The sequence below is a fragment of the Tupaia chinensis genome, unplaced genomic scaffold, assembly GCF_000334495.1.
Source record: "Tupaia chinensis unplaced genomic scaffold, TupChi_1.0 Scaffold000287_1, whole genome shotgun sequence".
Classification (NCBI taxonomy): domain Eukaryota; kingdom Metazoa; phylum Chordata; class Mammalia; order Scandentia; family Tupaiidae; genus Tupaia; species Tupaia belangeri.
The window spans coordinates 383740-388936 of NW_006159771.1; the positions used below are offsets into that span (position 1 = coordinate 383740).

The 5197-nt window shown below is 57.0% G+C and overlaps 1 protein-coding gene across 1 annotated transcript in view; it reads left to right on the top strand.

Moving 5' to 3' along the window:
* TXNRD2 (thioredoxin reductase 2) overlaps positions 1-5197 on the top strand; it is a gene marked incomplete in the record, with an annotated part of 69241 nt that overhangs the window by 48425 nt on the left and 15619 nt on the right.

The window sequence follows — 5197 nt, forward strand, 5'->3', positions numbered from 1 at the left end:
CGCCCGCCCTGCCTCTCCCTCCAGGCAAGTCCGGCTGGGCCCGGGCAGGGCGTTGCCCTCACTCCAGCTGCCCCACTGTGTGGCCAGGCAGCTGGGTCCCCTGGCACTGGTTCTCCACCCTCTGGGGCACTGGGCCTGACCCAAGTGGGGGCCTAGGACTCCCGAGTGGGCTCCCAGTGGGGAGATCGGACCCTGTTCTGAGCACAAGGAAATGGAGCTCCAGGGGTCCCAGGGCAAGCCTGAGGTCCAGGGTCCACTTTGCCTTCTTGGCTGCTGCCCAGTCATTGGCTCAGTGGGGTCCCTGGTGGGGGCTCAGGGTCTGGTGTCCTCACTGGCAGGGCTTGTCACAGGGCAAGGTGTGGGCACCCCCCCGTGGCCTAAGGAAGCTTCCAGGCCCCACACACCCACAGCCGCCCTTCCCCGCACTGGTTGTGACGCCCCCTCCTCTTCTGGCCACTCACCATCCATCCCGGAGGCAGCCCCGGAGCACCGTGCCCCCTGACACGTCCCTTGCCACAGTGGGCCTCCGTCCCCACCTACCCAGCGGCCACCTGGTCTCCGTGTCAGTGGCTTGATTGCCATTCCCGTGTGCTGTCCAAATGTGCCCACGCAGCACGCCCTAAAACCTCCGGCTTTGAGGTGGGCCACGGGGCCCCCTCCGTCCACACTCACCTGTGTCTAGCTTCTTCATGTCATTGTTTCCCTCTCCGTATTTGATTTTTTTTTAAGAATTATTTTATTTAGGGGCCGGCACGTGGCATGGTGGTTAAGGGTGATGGGCTTCCACATGACTGACCACGGTTCGAGTCTCAGACCTGGCGGCTGGCTTTCTCACTTTCCTTCTGTCTCTCTCACTCTGTCCCTCTCTGGTCAAATTAAAATAAATAAATAAATAAAGTTAAATCATTCTTTTTTTTTTTTTTTGGAGAGGTTTTGCTATAGGGCTCATACGTTCGCCAGCATCGACAGAAAGCGAGAAATCACCCCCTGGGGAGACGGCCACGCCGCAATCCCTTCTCCTCCATTCTCCTCTCGGGATCTTGGGCACGCACGCACATGCGCCCAGCGTGAGTTTAAGCCACCGAGTCTGGGACTCGAACCGTAGTCAAATACATGGGAGTCCAGCGACATAGCCATTAGGCCAACTGCTGGTCCCTAAATAAAATAATTCTAAAAAAAAAGTTATTGTATTTATTTATTTTAGTTTGACCAGAGAGGGACAGAAAGAGAAAGTGAGAAAGCAAGATGCCCGGTCCGGGACTTGAACCACAGTCGGCCATGTGGGAGTCCTGTGCCCTTAACCACCATGCCACCTGCCCTTCTGTATTTGATTTTGAATAGTTTCCTCTATCTTCTCTTCAATCTTCCAGTAACTGAGCTTTTTGATTCCTCATTTGTTTATTTCATCCATGAGTCAGAGAGACAGGGTGACAGAGGAAAACGGAAATAGACATCACTAACAACGTGTTTTTTTTTTTTTTTGGAGAGGTTTTCACTATAGGGCGCGTGCCCTCACCAGACAGAGAGAGACAGAGACAGAGAGACAGAAAGCGAGAAATCACTCCCAGGGGGGATGGCCACGCCGCAATCCCTTCTCCTCCATTCTCCTCTCGGGATCTTGGGCACGCATGTACACGCACCCGGCGTGAGTTTAAGCCACCGGATCTGGGACTCGAACCATGGGTCGGTTACACGGGAATCCAGCGACATAGTCATTACGCTAACTGCTGGTCCTGCTAACAGGGTCTCGATGCTGTGCTCTGCTCCCGTGGCACCCCCAGGACCACAGCACATGCATGGCCAGCATCCCCAGGGGGGTCTCCACACGTGAGCCTGGCACCTTCTGTCGCGGTCGGTCTCGTGGGGTGTCACGTTCTACCACACTGCCACAGCTGGCTCCCAACGCCTGTGTTATTTTTCTCCTGTGACTGTTTTTTTCTCTTTGAATTTCTTCCTTTCTTTCTTCCACGAGAGAGAGATAAGAGAAAGAGACAGGCATGCCAACAAAGACTGGAGTCCACTCTCAGCCTGGAGCCAGGCAGGGTTGTGAGCGCACATACACATACCCACGTGTGTCTAGGGAGAGCTCGGGGCTCAAACCCAGGACCTCCCCAATGGCCTCTGCATCCTACATGCATTGTACCTCCGCTGTACCATAGCTAGCCTCCTGTAACTCCTTGCAAATCTGTTTTTCTTTTCTTTTTTTTTTTTTGAGAGGTTTTTGCTATAGGGCGCGTGCGCTCACCAGACAGGCAGAGAGAGAGACAGAGAGACAGAAAGCGAGAACTCACCCCGCAGGGGGGATGGTCACGCCACAATCCCTTCTCTTCCCTTCTCCTCTCGGGATCTTGGGCATGCACGCACATGCACCCGGCGTGAGTTTAAGCCACTGGGTCCGGGCTGCGAACCGCGGTCAACTACGTGGGAGTCCAATGACATAGCCATTACACTAACTGCTGGTCCCTGTCTTTATTTTCTTTGGGACCTCAGGGCCAGGTTTGATCAGCAGCTGTGGGACCCACGGTCAACAGAGTTACCACAGGGTGACCAAGGAGAGGCTCTTAGCCAGGCAGACCTGCCGGGGACAGTGTGGTCAGCCGTGGAACACGTGGTCTGCCAGCCGCCATCTTAGCCCTCGGATGCCCCAGCCCTGGCACGGTGCAGGTACCAGGAGGCCATTGGCCTAAGAATCTGGACTTGCCAGCCAGGGCTGGGGCCGAGGTCTCAGCAGTGAGCCCCCTGCCCCTGGCCGCCCCACCTTTCCCATGTGCTCCAGCCCTGCCCACGGGTCCCAGCCCCTTCCTCTGACGTGGCTTTGTGCCATCCGTCTCCGGCCCCCCATTCCCGTGGCCCCGCAGAGAGGAGGGTCTGGAGCCGGCCGCCTGCGAACTTGAGACGCTCAGCTTAGCGGAGCTCCGTGTTTTGTCTTCCCGCTCTGGGACAGCAGCTGGAGACTGGGTTTGCCTCTCCCAGGGCGTCCCCTCCCAGATGTCCAGGGGGGGGCGTCACCACTTCCTGGCCTCTGCTCACTGAACTCCGCTTTGTCCTGGCCGCCCAGAGCGAGGGGAGTGACCCCTTTGACCCCGCATCGCCTTGGCCGTCAGGGGATCATCCCGAGACCCTGGGAGCCGAGGGGTCTGGCCCTGCGGGGGGCCACCCACCACCTGCTGCCCTCCTGGGCCTGGGCAGGAGGCTTTGCTATGGCCACCCACTGGCTCGCTTAGGCCACGCCCATCTGGTAGGTAGGAAGGGACTGGGTCTGGGTCTTGAACCGTGGTCAGCCGTGTGAGAGTCCAGCACCTTAACCACCACACCACCTGCTGGCCCCAGTCTAATCTAATTTTTTGAACGTGTATGATTCAAAGAAACAAAAAGTGTCTCCGCCTGTGTTTAGCTAAGTCTGGTGTCCAGGTCTGCCCTCTGCCCCGGCTCCCCTTCCCCACAGGCTCTGTGATTACCGTCTGGGTTCCCCTGGCTCACTCCTTCTGCAGGTGCGTGCACACACGTGGGTGTGTACACGTGCGTGGGTATGCGTGCATTTCTCCCGTCCTTACCCGAAGGGTAACACGCACCGTGCGCTGTCTCCATTTGCCACCTGCCATCCTGTTCCATTCCCGAGGACCCCCCAGGTCAGCATCGGGGGGAGCGCTGACCACACTCGGGGTCTGAAGCCCAAGAGGGCCTGGTATGGAGCGCAGGGGCAGGCTGACGGGTGGTCCTGACCTTGGGCACCCTGGCTGTGGGGGCCAGCCCTCCTGTACATTGTCAGAGACAGAAATAACACACAACCTCCTCGTGCTGAAATGACTGGAACGGGCTGACCTCCATGGTGGTTAAGCACGGTGTGGAGGAAGCTGGATTCCACATGACTAACCAGGGTTTGAGTCTGTGCCCACGTGGTGGCATAGTGAATGGGTGGGAGAAAGAATCGTGGTGTGACCAGGACACCTTGGGGGGTACTTTCTCTCTCCTCTGTCTGTCTATCTCTATTTTTTTTGAATTATTTAATTTTATTTATTCATTTATTTATTTTCATTTGATCAGAGAAAGACAGACACACAGAGAGAAGGAAAGTGAGAAAGCAAGCCACTAGGTCCGGGACTCGAACTGTGGTCAGCCCTGCAGGAGTGTCCAGCACCTTAACCTTCACGCCACTTGCTGGCCCCGTGTGTGTGTTTTATAGCATAATAAATGAAAAATGTTTGCAAGAATTCAGTCTCGGGACCAGCAGTTAGCGTAATGGCTATGTCGCTGAACTCCCATGTAGTCGACTGTGGTTTGAGTCACCGACCCGGTGGCTTAAACTCCCACCGGGTGCATGTGCGTGCGTGCCCAAGATCCCGAGGGGAGAATGGAGGAGAAGGGATTGTGGCGTGGCCATCCCCCCTGGGGAGTGATTTCTCGCTTACTATCTCTGTCTCTCTCTGTCTGTCTGGCGAGCGCATGTGCCCTATAGCAAAAACCACTCCAAAAAAAAAAAGGATTCAGTTTGAGAAATGATGGTGGGCCTTTGAGAGCAGACGGAGGGTGTAGGAAGGACGTGACAGAGCTGGCTGGGGCCGGGCAGACGCCTCTGTTACCTGGCTGTCTAGGCTGAGCTCCACGATGGTGGCCACTCCTGGCCCTGCTCCCCGGAGCCCTGAGATGCTGCGTCCACCCTCGGCAGGATGGACGTCTGAGGCCCTGACTCTCCTTCAGTACCAGCTGGGGTGTAGCCAGACTCGGCCAGCCCGCAGCCCATCCGGAGTGGAGACCCCCAGAACCATTGGGTGTACCCACAGGAGGCCCAGCTGGGCTCTCAAGGCCTGGGGACTCTTATTCTCCTTGTCTGATGGCACCGGGCAGTGGTGAGGGGCAAAGGCAGAGAGGACAGAGTGCCGAGGTCTGGCCTCCCAGGCAGGACTCCCAGGGGAGGGCTGGTGTCTCGGGCGTAGTCAGTCCCAAAGCCTCAGATGCAGCAAACGTGGCCTCTTTACCTGGACACCCCAAAACCAGGGCTTGAGCCAGTTCCGTTTTGGGAGTGGTGGCACCCTGCCCTAGACTGCTCTGCGCTGTGGTGTTGGGATAAATGTTCATTCCAGACGTCGCCCCACCTGTCCACCCTGGGACCGCATGCCTGCAGAGGCCAGGAGCCCTTGACACCATTGGACACCGTTGTGCCTCGTGTTGGGCCGATTCTTTTTTTTTTTTTTGTGGG